This window comes from Giraffa tippelskirchi, chromosome 11 (assembly GCF_054371585.1).
Source record: "Giraffa tippelskirchi isolate mGirTip1 chromosome 11, T2T-mGirTip1v1.2.pri, whole genome shotgun sequence".
NCBI classification, from domain to species: domain Eukaryota; kingdom Metazoa; phylum Chordata; class Mammalia; order Artiodactyla; family Giraffidae; genus Giraffa; species Giraffa tippelskirchi.
Window position 1 is genome coordinate 133,627,146 of NC_137285.1, and position 20,346 is coordinate 133,647,491.

General features: G+C 44.1%; 1 protein-coding gene across 3 annotated transcripts in view; it reads right to left on the reverse strand.

Annotated features, from left to right (window-relative positions):
- The window catches only part of LOC145526911 (uncharacterized), a 192,468-nt gene that overhangs the window by 150,652 nt on the left and 21,470 nt on the right, over positions 1 to 20,346 (reverse strand). The window contains exon 2 of one of the 3 annotated variants that reach the window (XM_081543711.1): positions 16,851 to 18,390. The exons of 1 other annotated variant lie outside the window; for it this stretch is intronic. The gene's annotated coding sequence lies outside the window, so the exon portion shown is untranslated. The remainder of the gene's footprint in view (positions 1 to 16,850; positions 18,391 to 20,346) is intronic. One more of the 3 variants, XM_081543709.1, reaches the window with a different exon arrangement.

Here is a 20,346-nt window from a genome sequence, read left to right on the forward strand (position 1 = left end):
GCAAAATGCCAGGCTGGATGAACCACAAGCTGGAATCAAGATTGCCGGGAGAAATATCAATAACCTCAGATATGCAGATGACACCACCCTTATGGCAGAAAGCGAAGAGGAACTAAAGAGCCTTTTGATGAAAGTGAAAGAAGAGAGGGAAAAAGCTGGCTTAAAACTCAACATTCAAAAAACAAAGATCATGGCATCCAGTCCCATCACTTCATGGCAAATAGATGAGGAAACAATGGAAACAGTGACAGACTTTATTTTCTTGGGCTCCAAAATCACTGCAGTTGGTGACTGCAGCCATGAGATTAAAGGACACTTGCTTCTTGGAAGAAAAGTTCTGACAAACCTAAACAGCATATTAAAAAGCAGAAACATTACTTTGCCAACAAAGGCCCATCTATGGTTAAAAAAGCTATGGTTTTTCCAGTAGTCATGTATGGATGTGAGAGTTGGGACTATAAAGAAAGCTGAGTGCTGAAGAATTGATGCTTTTGAACTGTGGTGTTGGAGAAGACTCTTAAGAATCCCTTAGACTGCAAGATCAAACCAGTCAATCCTAAAGGAAATCAGTCCTGAATATTCATTGAAAGGACTGATGCCAAAGCTGAAACTCCAATACCTGGGCCACCTGATGCAAAGAACTGACTCACTGGAAAAGACCCTGATGCTGGGAAAGATTGAAGGCAGGAGGAGAAGGGGACGACAGAGGATGAGATGGTTGGATAGCATTACCGACTTGATGGACATGAGTTTGAGCAAGCTCCAGGAGTTGGTGGTGGACAGGGAAGCCTGGCATGCTGCAGTCCATGGAGTCTCAAAGAGTCAGACACGACTGAGGGACTGAACTGAACTGAACTTAAATTCCACCTTCCAAATATGCCAAGTTGCTCACAAGGCTCACAATATGCTCTGCTCTCTCCAGGCCTCAACACATGCTGTTCCCTCTGGCTGCAATACATTTCCTCACGCTCCACAGGGAATATACACACAGACACACACCACTGCCTTCGTCACCTCCTGGCACAAATATCTCATTCTCATTCACTGAACTAAAAGGCCATTCCTTCCAGGAAGCCCTCCTCCACCTCCTGTAATAATATGTGCTGCCCTTAGAAAAGTCTCTGACACTGTGAAGATCGAAGGCAGGAGGAGAAGGGGATGACAGAGGATGACTCAATGGACAAGAGCTTGAGCAAACTTCAGGAGATGTTAAAGGACAGGGAAGCCTGGCATGCTGCAGTCCATGGGGTCACAAAGACACAACTGAGTGACTGAACAACAAGTTTGTCTCACTGCAAAATGGAATCTGTTTACGTGTTTCTCTCTTCCAGTGAGCTCTGGAGAGCTGAAACTTGACATTAAGAAGCAGTTCCTTTTAGTGGTTATACAAGCTCTGCAACTGACTCCCTGGATTCTAACCCCAGGTTTATCTCTCTTAATCTCTGCATAATTTAGGGCAATAACTTAATCTCTCTGGGCCTCTACTTGCTCATCTTTAAAATGGGAATAACAACTGTGCCTATCTCCTTGCATTATTAAAAGGATTGCAGAATACATGCAAGCTTTATGCGAGGGATTGCTCATAGTAAGGATTCAATAAATGGTCTTCTAAAAGTCTCTCCTATAGAAAGGTAGGAAAAATTGCCTTTCTACACCTCCATTATATTGTGAAAGGGCACTATACTTAAACGATTTATCTCTTTTAAAATGTCCAAGGATAAAATTAAGTGGCAAGACCTACAGAAACAGGCAAAACCAAGTTAAAGGTAAAGCAAGTACTTGAACAGGTGGGCTTCCCTGATGGTTCAGATAGTAAAGAATCTGCCTGCAATGCAGGAGACCCAGGTTCCATCTCTGGGTCAGGAAGATCCCCTGGAGTAGGAAATGGCAACCCATTCCAGTATTCTTGCCTGGAGAATTCCATGGACAGAGGAGCCCAGTGGGCTACAGTCCATGGGGTCCCAAAGAGCCAGACAGAACTGAGTGACTAACACTTTTACTTTCAGGGAAAGGTACTTGCAATGCAATTAACTAACAAAGGATCTGTTTCCAGAAAAGATTTTTCAAAAAGAAGAAAGAAAAAAACCTATTATGAATCAATAAGAAAATCAGAGACTACCCAGTAGAAAATAGGCAAAGGATATTAATTGTGAATAAGCATTTCACAGAAAAAGAAACCTGAATGACCTATAGAACTATATAGTGACTCTCAGGGAAACAGAGGTACCATTTGATAGCCGCTAGAGACACTGCAGATGGTGATTGCAGCCATGAAATTAAAAGACGCTTACTCCTTGGAAGGAAGGTTATGACCAACCTAGATAGCATATTGAAAAGCAGAGACATTACTTTGCCAACAAAGGTCCATCTAGTCAAGGCTATGGTTTTTCCAGTGGTCATGTATGGATGTGAGAGTTGGACGGTGAAGAAAGCTGAGCGCCGCAGAATTGATGCTTTTGAACTGTGGTGTTGGAGAAGACTCTTGAGAGAGTCCCTTGGACTGCAGGAAGATCCAACCAGTCCATCCTAAAGGAGATCGGTCCGGGGTGTTCATTGGAAGGACTGATGTTGAAGCTGAAACTCCAATACTTTGGCCACCTCATGCAAAGACTTGACTCATTGGAAAAGACCCTGATGCTGGGAAGGATTGGGGGCAGGAGGAGAAGAGGACAACAGAGGATGAGATGGCTGGATGGTATCACTGACTCAATGGACATGGGTTTGGGTAGACTCTGGGAGTTGGTGATGGACAGGGAGGCCTGGCATGCTGCGATTCATGGGGTCGCAAAGAGTTGGACACAACTGAGCGACTGAACTGAACTGAACTGAATTTCACATGTAGCTGAGGATGCAGGAATCTTTAGGCTAGAGAAGAAGTGAAAGAGAGGGGATAGGGTTTTGACTTCCAGTGTTCTATTTCTTTTTAAAAAAAAAAAAAGAGAGAGGAAAAGGAAATTTGAAGTAAACATGACACAATAAAAATGAAATCTGAACTGTGGGTACATGGGTTCCCAGAAAATTATTTTCTTTTCTAATTGTTTTAGATATACAATAATTTAAAATGTTATGCCAAATGAACTTATAAATAAGAATAGGTATTACAGAATTTGTGTTTCCAGGTATATTTCAAGAAACTGAATATTCAGACCTTTTATAGATGCTCAATATTTTCACTGATTCCACTAAGTGGATGACGGGGTGAGAGGATGGGCAAACAGAGGCAGGGATGAATGAATGGATGGACAGATGGGTAGATGGACAGACAGATAACAGGCAGCTGGGTAGACTGACATTCAAGTATATAAACAGAGACAGAAGAAATAAAGTTACTTAGTGAAGCGCAAAGCTTTAATAAAGTTGTATAAAATGAAGACTTGGGAGACTGAAATCCCGGCTCTGCCAGCCCTTAGACAGCTACCTTGGCAGGGCCACCATGTGAGCTGCAAGACACCAAAGGGCACTATCTACCCAAACGGCAGTGTGAATGGCGCCCCCTGGAGTTGTGCAATGCCCTACCCCTGATGGATAAACGCCATTACCTCTCTGAGTCCTCATTTCTCCAGCTGTAAAAAAGAGTCCAATCATATCTGCCTCGTGCGGTCTATAAGAAGACCAATGAGACCTTGTACGTGACATGCTTAGCACAGAACCCAGCACACGATAAGAAGTGAGAATGTGCTATTATCATCCAGGTAGTACTAGGAAAATGTACACAAGGTCTAAGGTTCAAAACTAGGCTAACGTGCAACAGTAGCCATAGGAGCTGTCTCCTCAAGATTTAAGGAGTAGGAAAGTAACATGTGTACCTAGCGGCATACCTAGTCAGTTTGGGATCTTAGTGACTGTAAGTTTCCCAGCAGACACTTCTAATCCATAGTTCTGGAGTTCACTGGGGTGCCTCAGGTTCAAGGGAGTGGGGTTAGGCTGGGCTGCTGAGGGCCCAGACTGCCTCTGCTGTCATCGGAGCAGATGGGCCGCTCTGTGCCCTCAGAGGCAGGCGTCTCTTGGCTAATATAGGCGATGTTAAGACTTAACGAACATAAATCCCATTTTGTGCAACGCTTTCCACAAAGCCTCTATCAAATGTTCACGAGGCACAGACATACACAACAAACTCAGCCATGATGTGTACCATGCAAAGGGAGAAGGGGGGCGGGGAGCAGTTAGGAGGAGGCAGCAACAAGCAGCAACTGGAAGCGGTCTCTTCCCTGCTTACACTGTCATCATCCAGAACCCAGTTTCACAATTTAAAATAAGCTGGCTTTTCCACACACAAAACAGACTTAACGTAAGGTTTCCCTGAAGGGCACCTTTTTTAACATAACAAACTACTCCAAAACTTAGTAGCTGAAAATACCGCGAACTGCCCATCTCTCCTGATTTTTCAGTTCACTGGGGAGTTCCTGGTGGGCTTGCACACTCTGGTGCAGTCAGCTGGAGGGCTCCTGAGCTGGAAGGTCTGACGTGCCTCGTGGCACTCAGGGTGGGATGCTGGCTGGGTGTCCTCAGGTCTCACGTCGCCTCTGTATCTCCTCCCATCCCCTGGCGACTACAGCAGCTTCTCTTGGTGGTCTTGGTGGAATCGGGGCAAGGAACCAAGAGGAGAATAAGTGAGAGCTGCCAGGCATCTAGACAGGGCTGGGGCTTGGCTGGCAGTGTCACTTCCACACATTCTGCTGGTCAAAGCAAGTCAAAAGGCCATCAGACAGAAGGGGAAGAGAAATCAATTCCATCCAGAGAAGCAGCAAAGTCCTCTCATCGAAGGGTGTGCAGGGACGATCTGAGGAGACCACCTGCCATACGGCCCTTGGAAGTCAGGCGTGGACAGGCCTGGGCTTCTGAGTATGGTTTGTTTCTTAAGAATAAAAAAAAAGTCCAGGGCTTAAAAGAAGCATTTGAAAACCACTCCATGATAGCCAACAGTCCAGAACACACTGTGAACACAGGAGTGAGAAGCATTTATTTTTCTCCTGAAGAAAAGTCTTCCTGGCAGGAGCAACAGGGTTCCTGAGGAAGCGAGATTTCTCCTCCACTGAGCAGAGAATGACAGTCATATCGATGTGACCAATGAAGATGGTGAACAAGTGATTAGGGGGAGGGGAAGACTGGGCCTCACCGGGGCAGGTACCTGAGACTTGTCCTCACAGGACAGTGACAACAACCGAGTGTGATGCTCACGTGCAGACAGGCCAGACTGTCAGGTAAGAGAGGTGGGGCGAGGGGAGAGGAGCCTGTGCGCAGAGGGAGGGAAGGGTGCTGAGGGGAGCAAACGCAGAAGGAGGCAGAGCTGCCCGGGTACAGGGACTGCCCCTCACCAAAGGAACACAAGGCTGGAAAGCGAGCCTCCAGAGCTCTTTCCTCTTCTGGAGAGAGAGCAGGAAAAACAAGAATGAGGCAAAGTCTTATCAATACAATAACGGGTGCTAAGTAAATGAGAGGAGACTCCACAATGCTCTGACAACTCAAAGAAGAGGACAAATGAGAAGGAGGCAGGATGAGGCCGAGATTCAGACAAGAACCAAGCCATCCACCTCTGAGAGACAACCCAGCTCCCTCTGTGGGGACAGGTGGACACATACAGTCACACTTGTATGCGTGGGTTTATAATTGGTTTCATTTTATTCCACAGTAAAATGGGTTAATGGTACATGCATATTGTGACAACATTCTCTAGCAAATGTCCTAATTAGGAACCCTAACTAGCTTTCCATTATTTCAAAACTGTCCAAATCTGGGTAGACCCCGAAGACCATCTGGAACCTGGACTTCTGCCCAGGCAGCAAGGGATTGTCCTTCATTAGACCTCTCCATGCCCCAGCTAACTGCGAGAGAGACAGAGTGATGGAGAGTTACGTGGTGAACGCACTGGGAAACAGCATTTCTTGCTCAGAATTTTGGTTTTGTGATTTTATCTTCTTGCAACTGACCAGGTTCATAAAACTTCAAAGGAGATTTTTATTTAAACCTGGTGCCTTGGCTATTTAAAATTAACTGGGACATGCATTTATTTAAGTATGCATTGCTGTCTGCGGGCATATGCAGAACACTCATCCAAGAAACAGCAGAAAGTACTGTTATTCTTTATTTTATCTTTTAACTATTTTAGTTTGAAGAGGAAGCTTTTAAAAAAAATCAGGAATAACTTCAAAATCCAGAGGGAGGAACTGCCAATAAAGTAAAACCATTCACGTTGATTTATCATTGTATTTCTGCAACCATTGCTTGCTTCACTAGCTTGTCACTGTATGTGTGTTGGGGGTGGGGGGAGGCAGTCATCTGGATCTCACGTCGCATATAAAAGCTGATATAGATGATAAAAGTCAATCATAAAGCTCCCCCAAGTGGATGTTTATAAAACTACATCAAGAAACCAGCCACTGTAGCTGGGATTGTGATCAACACTGAGGCCCCAAATGATAAGCAGCAGTGACCGGGCTTATCCATTATTTTGTACATAATTTAATAAGATCTGCATCTTGGGGAAAGAATTCTATAAATTTTAAATGAGATTCTGCAAAAACACTCCTCTGGCTTCTAGGGAACTTAACTGGGCCTGGAAGCCGCTGGTGGCTACACTAGACCTTACCTGGACACAAAGGATCCCAGGATACAGTGATTTACAGCTGCTCAGGGGTGGAGCGTGCCCCCGTGGCCCCTCTGGAAAAGCTCCCCATCCACTCAGTTGTGTTCCTTATGCCACTAGCGGGGCTTATTATACCGAATTACTTGGCACCCCTGTTAAGCCTGTCACTTAGATTCCAGAACAAATTAAGTTTGCTGAAGCTTTGCTCTTTCTCTCTATTAAAATATTCATATCTACTCTAACAACCTGATAAAAACTGGCTAAAAGCCTTGCAGTATCCCCTATAGGGAGTGCCATTTTTAATGAATCCGCAAGCGTCATAAATAAAAAATAACTGGTCTTAATAAAGAATTGATAGAGCAGCTCCGGTCCCAGATAGGTGTCAATGGGGAGGCTACACACAGCCTTGGGAGACCCAACGCTGCAAATGAGTCTCCCAGTTAGATGAGGAAGACCCCCATCCACCAGTAAACTCCAAACAAGGGCAGCATCCATGAAAAACTTTTCATAGAACAGTTGAACCTAATGGGTCTCAATGGGGGTGGATGGTAGAGGGGTGACAGGGGGCCCGTCCAGGGCTGTATAAGAAAGGGGGGGGGACAGGTGGTAACAAGGGTAACAGCTGACATTTCTTGAGCGTTTAACACGTACCCAGCATTCTCTTCCCAGCAAACCTACTAAATGGACAGTATTATCTGCTCCTCAGAAATAAAGGCTAATGGGATTTATGGGCTTCTCCCGGTGGCTCAGAGGTAAAGAATCCACCTGCAATGCAGGAGCCGAAGGAGATGCGGGTTCGATCCCTGGGTCAGGAAGATCCCCTGGAGGAGGGTATGGCAACCACTCCAGTATTCTTGCCTGGAGAATCCCCATGGACAGAGGAGCCTGGTAGGCTACAGTCCATGGGGTCACAAAGAGTCGGACACGACTGAAGGGACTTAGCAGCAGCAGCAGCAGCAACAGAATTTATACAAGCAGCCTAAGATCTGAATTCCAACCCAGGTCTGACCCTCAACCCAAGTCCCTAAGCACTAAAGGCTTTTTAGAAACATTTTGTAAAACTCTTAATTCACTCCAGTTATTTTTTGGCAAAAGGTGGGACATGAGGTCAGCAATCAGCCTTCACTTGGCCCTGGGGCCAAGGACCAGGCTGGAGTCCAGGCCTCCTTCCCGCTAGGCCAGCAGGCTGCTCACTCTGACCCCACCCAAGGCTCCACAAGAGAGCACAGGATCCAGAATCCTAAGTTCCAGAAAATAAACTAAATATATACTCTCACGCCTCTGGTATCCAGGCAGAACTGCAGTCTGGCTCTGTCATTTGGGGATTGTATGACACTAAACCAGTTATCTCTCCTCTCTGAGCGTGCAAACTAGTCCATCACACAGGAATGACAGCCTTAACTGCTCACACCCAGCTTTGTTCCAAAAGGATTTAGGAGGCAAGTTAACACCTATGTCACTGAGAGGTGGTCAGAATGCGATTTTACTACTTATCTCTGACAACAGCGCTTGTTTTGAGAGACTCTCCATAACGAGCCCAGCATGGAGCCTGGCTCACGATGGGCTGGCAGTAAACGTGTCCCTGCCCCTGGCCCTGGATCACTCATGATCCCCCCAGCCCTTCTACAATGCCTTCCAAGGGTTCCCCCACCAGAGCCACCTCCCACCGTATGGCTGTCTGTGCCTGTCTCTCCCCAGTTCTTCATTCCTTTCATGACCTTGGGGTGGCAATCAAGAAAAAGGAGTTGAAACCATCCTGGCTCTCCTCTTGCTCCTCAAAGTGCATTCACAAGTGCTTAACTGGCCAAAAGGCTGTTGCAGCGAGGTCCCCTGCAGGAGAGGCTGGCCTCACTTAATTCTAAACCTCTTTCCCACGTATTAATAGTAAGGCCAGGAGGACAGAGGGCTTCCCAGGTGGCGCTAGTGCTAAGAAACCCACCTGCCAATGTAGGAAACGTTAAGAGATGCAGGTTCGATCCCTGAGTTGGGACGACCTCCTGGAGGAGGGCATGGCCACCCACTCCAGTATTCTTGCCTGGAGAATTCCCATGGACAGAGGAGTCTAGCGGGCTATGGTCCATAGGTCACAAAGAGTTGGACACGACTGAAGCAACTTAGCACGCCCGCACGCAGATCAAAGGGAGGCCTCACTTGAGGTAGCCCAGAGTGTGACATCTATACAGGGTGGCCGACTGGCACAGGCAGTCCAGATAAGCAAATCTTCTTTCTTCAATCATGTTGTTTTCCTGTTGTGTTTAGTTACAAGTTTCAGGCCAGCACCATTTTCAAGAACGCTGGCACTTCAACTTTTCGGGGGTGGGGGTGGGGCTGTGGTGGGTCTTAGTTGCTGCGTGGGTTTCCTCTAGCTGCTGGAGCAGTAGCTACTCTCTAGCTGCAGTGCAGGCTTCTCATTGCGGTGGTTTCTCTTGTGGATCGCAGGCTCTAGGGCACATGAGCTCAGTAGCTGCAGCTCCCAGGTTCTAAAACACAGGCTCAGAAGTTGTGGTACACAAGCCTAGCTGCCCCGTGGCATGCGAGATCTTCCCAAATCAGGGACTGAACCTATGTCTCTTGCATTGGCAGTCAGACTCTTTACCACTGAGCCATCAGGGAAGCCCTCATTCACATTTTAATCAGCTAGCTATGTTAGAAAAAGATTGCCTTTTCAAAATCAATGCAAAAATGTGGTATTGATCACCAAAGATGCTGTTGCAACAAGCAACATCCTTTTTTTCATCCAATGAGTCTAATGTGATCAATGATTTTTGTTGGTTTTTCTTTTTTTTTTTTAATGTATGCCTTTCACAGCATCATGTCAAAAGTTTCTTTGGTTCAGGGTATGACAGAACCCAGCCACCCTCAACCCCCAGCCAAGGCCATCCTCAAAGTCTAAGTGGCATCAGGGATCTTCACTCAGCGACAGCTACATGGCTGAAAGTCAAACACATTTTTCAATGAACTGTTGGGGTCAGAGAGAAATGCATTCCTTCCACCTACTCAGGGTCAGAACATTTGCGGGGGTGGGGCAGGAAGCTAAGCCTTGGTCTTTTCTCAGGTGGGAAGGAAAAAGGTCAGGATTCTTACTCAAAAAATAGCTCCCCCATAATCCCACCAATTGGTTTCACTGAGTCTACAAAGTTCTCCTTTCACAAGTGAATATTACATAGAAAAGGATTCAAAAGAGATGCTCCACAGTTTAACACCAATTTTCTGTAGGTGGTAGGATTGTGGTTGATTTGGGGTTTCTACTTTTATCTATCTGTATTTTCTAACCTTTTTACAGTGAAAAATTAAAAGTTAGTTTTGATTTTGAAAATACCCTTCTTGGCAGGATTGCTGGTGCTGCAGCTGCTAAGTCGCTTCAGTCGTGTCCGACTCTGCGCGACCCCATAGACGGCAGCCCACTAGGCTTCACCATCCCTAGGATTCTCCAGGCAAGAATGCTGGAGTGGGTTGCCATTTCCTTCTCCGGGGCATGAAAGGGAAAAGTGAAAGTGAAGTCGCTCAGTCGTGTCGCAGGATTAAATAAATTATATTTGGTAGGAATCAGCTTAAAAATGGAAGAAGGCAAATCACAATGAGGTATCACTCCATACTTATTAGGATGGCTATCTTTTTTTAAGGAAAAATAACTAGTGTTAACAAGGACACAGAGAAACTGGAACCCTCCTACACTGCTGGTGGGAATGTAGAACAGTGTAAAACAGTCTGGCAATTTCTCAAAATGTTTGACATACAGTTTCATAAAACCCATAGTTCCCCATCAAGGTATATATTTAAGAGAAATGAAACCATGTAGCCACACAAAATTTGTACACAACCATTCACACAGCATAATAGCCAGAGAGTGGAAACAACGCAAATGTTTGTCCATCAATGGACAAACAGATCAATAAGATGTAGGCTATCTATATAATGGAATATTATTTGATCATAAAAAGCAATGAAATACTGCTATACCATACTACATGTATAAACCTTGGCAACGTTAAGTGAAAGAAGCAGTCACAAAAACCAATGTCATTTGATTCCATTTATATGAGATGTCTAGAATAGACAGATGTGTAAGGACACACAGGAGATAGGTAAGCAGTTGCCTAATGCTGGGGGATGCAGAGATGGGGAGATGGCAGCTTAAGGGTACAGGTTTCTCTGTGGAGTGATGAAAATGTTCTCAAATTGTGGAGATGACTGTACTTGTATGTGAATATACTAAAAAAACTATTTTTTAAATAAATTTATTTATTTTTAATTGAAGGATAATTGCTTTACAGAATTTTGTTGTTTTCTGTCAAACCCCAACATGAATCAGCCAAAGGTATACATATGTCCCCTCCCTCTTGAACCTCCCTCCCAACTCCCTCCCCATCCCATCCCTCTAGGTTGATACCGAGCCCCTGTTTGAGTTGCCTGAGCCATAAAGCAAATTCCCGTTGGCTTTTACAAATGGTAATGTAAGTTTCCATCATCTCACCCTCCTCTCCCCTCCCCCTGTGTCCATAAGTTTATTCTCTATGTCTGTTTCTCCATTGCTGCCCTGCAAATAAATTCTTCAGTACCATCTTTCTAGATTCTGTATATATGTGTTAGTATGGGATATTTATGGCATATTTATTTCTTTCTGACTTACTTTACTCTGTATAATAGGCCCTAGATTCATCCACGTCATTAGAACTGACTCAAATGCATTCCTTTTTATGGCTGAATAATATTCCATTGAGTATATGTACCTCAACTTCTTTATCCATTCATCTGTCAATGGACATCTGGGTTGCTTCCATGTTCTAGCTATTGTAAATAGTGCTGCAGTGAACATTGGGGTACATGTGTCTTTTTTAATTTTGGTTTCCTCAGGGTATATACCTGAGGAGTAGGAGTAGGATTGCTGAGTCATATGGTGGGTTTATTCCTAGTTTTTTAAGGAATCTCCATACCGTCTTCCATATTAAAAAAAAAAACCTCTTAATTATTCACTTTAAATGGGTGAATCATATGGTATATCAATTATATCTCAACAAAACTGTTCCTTTCCAGTAGTCATGTATGGATGTGAGAATTGGACCATAAAGAAGGCTGAGCACCAAAGAATTGATGCTTTTGAACTGTGGTGCTGGAGAAGACCCTAGAGAGTCCCTTGGACAGCAAGGACATCGAACCAGTCAATCCTAAAGGAAATCAACCCTGAATATTCATTGGAAGGACTGATGCTGAAGCTGAAGCTCTAATACTTTGGACACCTGATTCGAAGAACCGACTCATTGGAAAAGCCATTGATGCTGGGAAAGATTGAGGGCAGGAGAAGGGGGCAGCAGAGGATGAGATGGTTAGATAACATTACTGACTCTATGGACATGAATCTAAGCAAACTCCAGGAGATGGTGAGGACAGAGGAGTCTAGCATGCCACAGTCCACGGGGTCACAAAGAGTTGGACACGACTTAGTGACTGAACAACAACAAAGCTGTTCCCCTCACAAAAAGGGAAGAAAGCAATCTGAGAAGGGTGGCACTGCTGACTTGTATGAGGAGGGAGCAACTCTGGGTTGTGAGGGGTCAGAAGTCCCTGGAGAGGAAGACAACGGCAAAGAGACTTTAGGGCACCAAAGGCAGGGTGTGATGTGCAGCTGAAGGATCAACCTGCAGAGACTAGAAAAGTCAGCCCTGGTCCTCAGCACAGGCCTGGGCTTCCTCTCCTACACACACCCAAGCATTTTTACAATGAATGAACCAAAACCCAATTATTCCCCACGGCTCGGCTTAGGCACTGGGAAAATACTGGAGTGAGAAAGGCAGAGTCAGGAATCAGGAAGTGACTGCACCATAATCACATAATTCAGGCTAACTCATCAGTGATTGCCCAGTGATTTCTGATCATCAGAATTGCCGAGGGAGTTTGTTGGCCTCTCTTCTGGTTTTGAAACATTGACTGTGGGGCCCAAAACCCAGATATTCTGGTCCCACAGGTCTGGGAGATCGTTAGGAACCCTGTATCCTTTAGAGGTTTCCTCCATGTTTCTGACTATAAATCAGGCACAAGAACTTCTGAAATGAAGGACAAGCCCTCTTAAAATATTTTTTAAAAGAAATAAGAATAAACATTTTTTTTAATTTAAAAAAATCTTTAGCTTTCATGCAAAGAGAATATACATAAACTCCTTAACATATGTTTTTGTAATCCCTGGTATAGCTGCAAAATTAACTTTTAGAAGAATAAAAATATTCGTGTCTCCACAACTTACCGATTTTCAGTTTTAGTCAGGTATCCCAATCAATTCTTATAAATTATTCCTAAACCACTGCTTAAATATCATCTAATTTAAAAGCTGAAGAGCCTTGGATACTCCTTCAGCAATCTCGTTGTAGACAAGAAGTGTTGTTAGCCACAGAGATGAAGTGTCTTGCTCATCCAGTGGGCCCACCCGGATCAGAACCAGGAGGGTGTGTTCACAGTCCAGGCCTCCCTCTGCTACATCTAGGACATTTCTGCAAGAAGAGCTTACACTGTGTCTGCAGTTGTAGTAACATTAATCTCTGCAGATACAAAGGGATAGCATTTAAGCTATACCTCAAACTAAAGAATGTGAGGCCCATTCTAACAAGAAGGACTCTATAAGAAGTCTGCAAGACTAAAATCTACAAAGAACAGGTAACCCATTCCATAAACCATAATGAAGCAACAAAGAACAATATTGGAAGACAGGGCTTGAATGGAAGTCTCTGAGAGAGATGACTTACTAACCCTCCCAGGCCCCAGCCTCTCATCTCTTGTGAATTATGCAGGAGGCACTGAGGGGGCATCGCTAAGCTGTCTCTGCCCCTACAAAGATGTAATCACTCTCCCTCTCCGAGCTTGTCACCCTGTGACAAGCTTCTCACTGGTCACCCTGTATACAGCCTTTCAAGTGCAACAGCAAGGAGCTTTTCCCTGAACTCGAATGGAGTGGAATATCGGGCTTGCGAGTTTTGACTTTTGTCACAGGCATGATCAGTAATAAGTCCTGCCAGTTCCCCCCTGGCTGTGCCCCCTCCCCAGAAACTCCTCTGCCTGCCTAACTGACCCTGAAACTAGGAAGCCACGTGTGCCCCAGCAAGTGCTTGTGACAGGACACAGGTGGTTGGTGGTGTTTTGATTCACAGGAATACGGACAGTTTACCTACAGGAACTGGGTAGAGTTTATATGGAGATGTCACTCAAAGACATCATGGTGCAAAAGTGACACTGGTGCAATAGAGGGACAAGGTTACCATCAAATAACCGTGTGCTAATTCTCCTCTATTCCCCCCTGGGAATTCGATCACATCAGTTAAGTGCTCTGATTCCCATTGACTCCTCTGTAAAACAAAAGGGACAATTAAGGTGTCTTACCTCCCAGCTTCAGCTGAGCTCACATTTGTAAAAAAAAAAAAAAATGAACATTGCTAAACTCTGTAGCCTACGCATGTAAATTGTTCCTGTTACTACACTGTGTAGGGTTATGAGAAGAGTGATAGTTACTAAAAAAAAAAAAAAAAAGCCCACCAGATAATAACAAGAGCTACTATTCCTTGAACACTTACCAAAAGTTTTGCCAAGTTCTTTAAAATTTGCTCCTCCCCAAAATCCTATAAGGAAGGTGTATTATCATTGCATCTTCAGAAGGGAAAGGAAATAAAAACAACATTTAAGCATTTGCACAGAGCCCCACAGCTAGTAAGCAGCAGAGCTCGATTTTGAACTTAGGTGTCCATCAAGTGCATCAAACAAGCAGTCATCCTTCCATTTTAATTCCTCAAATAATGGATATCTAATGCAAAGCATAAAATGAGTAGTAGTGGTAGAACTCTTTTTATTTTGGTCTTGGCGGTGGGGCATTCTTTTTTACTGCAGTTTTAAACAGCTGTGTGAATCAGGACAAGGCTGTGTTCCCAGGTTCTCTTATCCCCTCTCAGTAACGCAGCTACTCTTTCTGGAAAGCCCAGCCCACTTCTGGAAGCCTGCTCAGCAGTTGTCTCCTACGCTCCCATGTTGCATTTTCATCAAACTGGCAATGGCTTATCCAGATCTGCCTGATGGGAAAGAACGGTCTGCTTGTGTCTAAAACCATCAGAAGCAACAAGCTACTTGTCACTAGAGCAATACCTTACATGGTCTGTGCAAACCAAAGACAAGTTGAAGTATTTTTGCAAGAGAGACACGCCCATTTTTTTTTAATCCACAGAAATATCTCCAAGCAGAGAAGCTCAAAGGAAACTGTCAGCTTTCTTTAAAAAAAAAAAAAATTGTTTTTTAAGTGATTTGTGAATCAGCATCTGAGGCCACAATGGAAGCAGCGGCATTACTGCTCCCTGCCGCGCCCTGCCAGGGGGACAAGGACGTTTATCATCAAGGGCTGAAGTGGGCCTGCCAGTCACCAGAGTTAGAAAGATCCCCTCACAGGAAAGGCCCCCTCAGGCACCGAGCTGGTGGAGGAGGTCTAGACACCCACCCTTTAAACAAGGGCAAGCGCATGGCAAAGCCTCCATCTTCCCCACAGTTCTGATCACAGAGCTTTCCTAACCATCGCCTCCTCACCAGCACAGGGGCTGGCTGGAAGTCCCAACCCTCAGCAAGGCCTCTGAGGCCCCTTTGTGAGGCTCCTTCATGAAGATGGGCCTCATAATGGCATGAACCAACCCAGTTCACCCATCTTCTCCCTCCCCACCACCAGGACTGCAGCCTGACCAAACCACTGTCCACCCTGACCTCCCCACTCTAAGTCACTGTGCCCACCCACCATCTGCTATATCAGTGAACACCTGAATCTCCCTAAATGAGGCATGTTCTCTTTCACCTTCTCCAATTGAAGTGTCTTTCCCATTCCTCTAACTCCTTCTCTTTACAAAAAAAAAAAAACAAAATCAGCTTTAGAGTTCTTCTCACTTGGGAAATCATTTTTGACCCTCTCTCTGAGCTGGAGTGAGGGACGCCAGCTACCAAGACGATTCTGGGTGTGATGGAGAAGAAGTGCCACCAGGTTTTGCTTTAATACGCACATATAAATTTACATTCCAAATGAGTGGTGTCCCCTTTAAAGAAGTCATTAGTCCATCTCAAGAGCTCAGTTGGGATTACGGTGTTAGTAACCCTCTTAGAAGGCTAAGAAATACATTAAACTTCCCAGAACATCATACTACTAAGGGTGACATCACTCTTCTTGTCTACCAGAATCTTTGGTTCAGTCTACCAGGACTGAAAATGCAGGACTGGAAGTTAACTTGGAGATCATCTCAACCCCTCAGCTTACAGATGTGGAAACTGAGGTCCAGGCTGAAGTCATTCCAGAGCTCAACTAGGAAGCAGCTGGAAGCGTTCAGACAAAACTTCAGTTCACATTTAAGCCAATCACACCTTCAAGACTTTAACCTTTGCATCTCACACTCAGAATAAAAAGCTAGTAAATTTTTCCCAATACCTGCTTTGAATCATATATTCAATGTTTCTTAAACATCAGTGCTTTGCATATTATTACCTCAATTTTTGTCATATTTGAACACCATCTTTATTATTTATTTACATATTTACTTTAACTCTCTTTTACTTAACTCACTTTTTAAAACATAAATATCTAGCTTAACCTAAGCCTAAGCAAAATAAATAATAAATAATCAAAGAAATCACAGACTTGGTATGCTTTCATGTCTTCCTAGCATATTTAAGATGAATACATTACTACTGAAACAAAATACATTTTTGTGCCCCCTTAAAAATCACCCTGTATACTACCAGTAGTATGCATGTAACATTATAGGAAATTGTGCTTTTACTCTAGAGCACAGCTGATTGCATCCAAAGCTGAACTATTCTCTATAGTTTCTGTTCAGTCTCCTGCATTCACCTAATTTATCTGAAATGCCAATCAGTCGTAGCACAAGCAGATCCCAAACTAAAGCTTATCTTTGCACTAATAGCTTCTCTTATCAACCTCTGGATCACTATGCCTTCCACACATCTGATCTGTCACTTTGTTTGAAATAATCCTTTACCCTAATGTTCTTCACTGACTATTAATAAATTACGAACAAACAGCAAAAATAATTACCCTTTCACCTAGGAAAACACTGGTGACTACGACTTAATGGTCTACCAGTGACATACGGCTTTCCCCAGCATAATGGATGCAAATGCGTAACAGCATCTGGGTAAGTTATTTTCACACAAGCTGTCACTTGTCACACAAATTACATGGGTTTCTATTAGCTGTTTAATTCACAGATTAAAAAACAACAACAACAAATTCCACTCACGATACCTGCATCATCCCTGGATCTCCTCGGGAAGGCAGAACCAACCCACAAAGCCACTGGAGAACAAAGGCTGCGGGAAGAACATTTTCTGTTTGCATAAAATTCGGCTGTACGCAGGTGTAGGTAACATTAAACTATGTGTTAGTCAGAGTTGTCCAAGGATTCAGAAGTCTTCAGAGCAGAAGAGGGAGACCTGAGATTATGAAGAAGTCCAAACCTGGATGCCACATCAGAGCAGGAACTCAATGGTTGATGGGTCTGCCAAGGCTGTGCTGGTGAGGCTGGTGGGGTGCCGTACATAGGCGAGGCTAAAAGGTCAGCTGCTTTACATCATCAGTCTAGACTGGACAGAGCCCTGAGAAGGGTGCCTTCCATGTCCATTCCTGAGGAGCACGGTCTGGGAACTGAAGTTGACGGGAGCTCCTGTGCTGCTGGGAGCCCTGGGGCCTGAGGCTGCAGCTGAGAGGCTATCTTCAGTCCAGGGCTTTGTTATGCTTTTAAGACACCAGCAGATGCTTTTGAACATGGATGTGCCTTTATTTACGGCCTTTACATCTTAGAGTTAGTATATTTTACATTTTCCCTCCTTCTAGTAATAGTAGCTAATACTGATCCAGTACTTAGCGTGTTTCCCAGATGAGTTGGTGGCAAAGAATCTGCCTGCCAAGGCAGGAGGCACAGGAGATGCAGGTTCAATCCCAGAGTCGGGCAGATCCCCCTGGAGGACGTAATGGCAACCCACTCCAGTATTCTTGCTTGAAAAATCCCACGGACAGAGGAGCCTGACAGCCTGCAGTCCATAGGGTCGCAGAGTCAGACGCAATAGAGCACTCATGCACTCAGCTCGGTTCTAAACAGTTCCAGGTGTGAACATATATAGCATCATTGAACGTTTGATCTGGAAGGACACTCGGCTATTATGGTGGGAGGAACGCTGGACGTACATCAGGAGACGAGTACTTTGCCCTCTGTCAGCTATGAGATCTTGAGTGAGTCCGGCCTCTCCCTGGGTCCCAGTTTTCGCATCTGATAAAGTGGTGAGAGAATAAGAGGATGAGTAGACCTCTATCTGAATGCCAACTCTGAGCTGTCTGGGACACAATGCAGAGTGGGATTCCATGCCCCAATCTGTTAGCAATGTCTTCCATCACAGGCTCAGGAGGAGGGCGTAGGCATGTCACCTATTTGCCATCTCTAAAGTCCCTTCCCTGGGCTTCCCAGGTGGCTCAGTGGTAAAGAATCCGTCTGTCAATGCAGGAGCCCTAGAGTGGCGTTAGCAGCAAAGAACCTTCCTGCCAATGCAAGAGATGTAAGAGACACAGGTTCAATCCCTAGGTCGCGAAGACCGCTGGAGGAGGGCATGGCAACCCACTCCAGTATTCTTGCCTGGAGAATCCCATGGACAGATGATCTGGTGGGCTACAGTCCATGTGGTCGCAAAGAGTTAGATACGACTGAATGACTGAGTTCGTAAGCAAAAGCCCCTTCCTGCTCAGATTACTTGAATTCATGGTTCCAGCCAAACTGCCTCATTAAGCATAGTCTCTTCATAAATTAAAAAAGAGAAAGAGAATAAGATTAGCTTTGAAAACTTGGATACCTTGTTTCTGCTACAGAGTATATAGTCTTTGACAAGTAGTTGAGTCTAAGTCTCAGTTTATTCATCTACAAAATAAGGATAAAAATATTTAACCTGCATAATAAATAAATGTGTAAAGCAAATAGCAGGGTGCCTGGCATCGTGCTGATGTTCAATTAAACAGAAGCTGGTACTGGTATGTTCATCACTCGCATCGTTATTAGTCTATCAACCCCATTTTCTGAGGCATGGTTTGTAACTGAAAGAATACATGCTTACAATGAAAACCCAGTAGGTCACTCTTGAGGAATATATGTGAGCCCCTTCCCAAAGAAACACAATTTAGATTTTTATTATAGAAAATTACAAAATACACAAAAAAATAGATATTAAAATGAACTTCCATGGACCCATGACTGAGCTTCACAAATTATCAATTCATGGCTACTCTTGTTTCATTTATATCCCCAATCACTCACTCCTCTTCTAGACACCCTGGATTTTCTTTTAAAGCAGATCCCCGGTCTTATATCATTTCATCTGTAAATATTCCAGTAACTATCTCTAAACAATAGAAACTATTCATTCTTTGTAATTCAACAAATATCTGTTTTTAATTAAATGTAATGGCAGCAAGGCATAATTAGGAAATTATTTCCTCACATTTCTAATAACATACCATAAAAGTCACTAAAAGTGTATGTATTTAAAAAAATAATAATAAGGGGCTGGCCCAGGAGGCCACGTGGGGACTGTGGTATGCATGATTTATTACAGCTACACAAAGTGAGTTATTTCATTCTTTCAGATATTTATGACACTGCTAAAATGCTGAATACATCAACATCAAAATTAATCATGAATAATATTTAATTAGTGCTTGACAAGGATCAATTTGGCAACTCTTTTTGTTCTTTCTCCTTCCCCCAAATAGAAAAATAGTCATAAACTAAAGTGTTTTATTTTTTCCATCTGCTTCTGGTAAAGCGCATCCCTGAATTGCTAACTTAGTTGCGATCTCCTGAACTTTCATATACCCAGGTAATTAGACTCAGATGCTGTCCGGACTGGGATTATAAATCAAGTCTGTGTATGTAAGCAGAAAACAGACCGCTCACACCAAGGGCGGGTGTTCTGGCAGGTCGGTTTCTCACAGACCTGCCCATGGAGCAGACAGAAAACAGCTTTCATGTAGATCCCATGTCATTGAACCCCTTCTCTCACTGCTGCAGTCCCCAGAAAGCACTGATTATCAGCTGAATTCTTTATTAACAAAAGAAAAAAAATCCTTTTGGGCTGCTCTCAAGCAAAAATTCTGCCCAGAGCTGTGCTAGTACGTTCGAGCCAGGTATGTGGCAGATGGCATCTTTCCAGCCAGACTGCTAACGTCCAAAGCACTCGGTGCCCCAAAAACTTGTGTACCATTTCCCAACCAAGGAGTTTCATTCCACAGCAGAACGATTAGGAAAACTTTCAATCCACTGTTTTGTAACAAGATATGCATGAGCTGAATTTTAACAGAACAGCAATATTTGTTTCAGTTAAGTTAGTATTTTAAACTGTGGAGCCAAAGACTCCTGGGCTTTTGAAGATGTCTGAAAGGAAGTGCTAAATGATTATTTTTAACTTGGAGAGCGGGTGTCATTCTAAGGGGTCGTCTTTTCTTTACCTCTGACTCATATCAAGTTAAAGTTGAAGTGTCTATTGGAGACAATACACGTGACCTTAGGAGACAGGGATTTGGAGGTCAGCTAACATTTGTTAAGTTCTAGTGCCAAGCCTAGCACATCCTCCAGCTCACAGAGGCCTCACAGCACCCCTGGGGTGGTGGGATATGGTCATTCACTAGAGAATGAGAACATAAAAGGCTCAGGGGGCCATAGGGGTGTCCAGAGTCACTGAGGTAACACGTATGAGTTAGG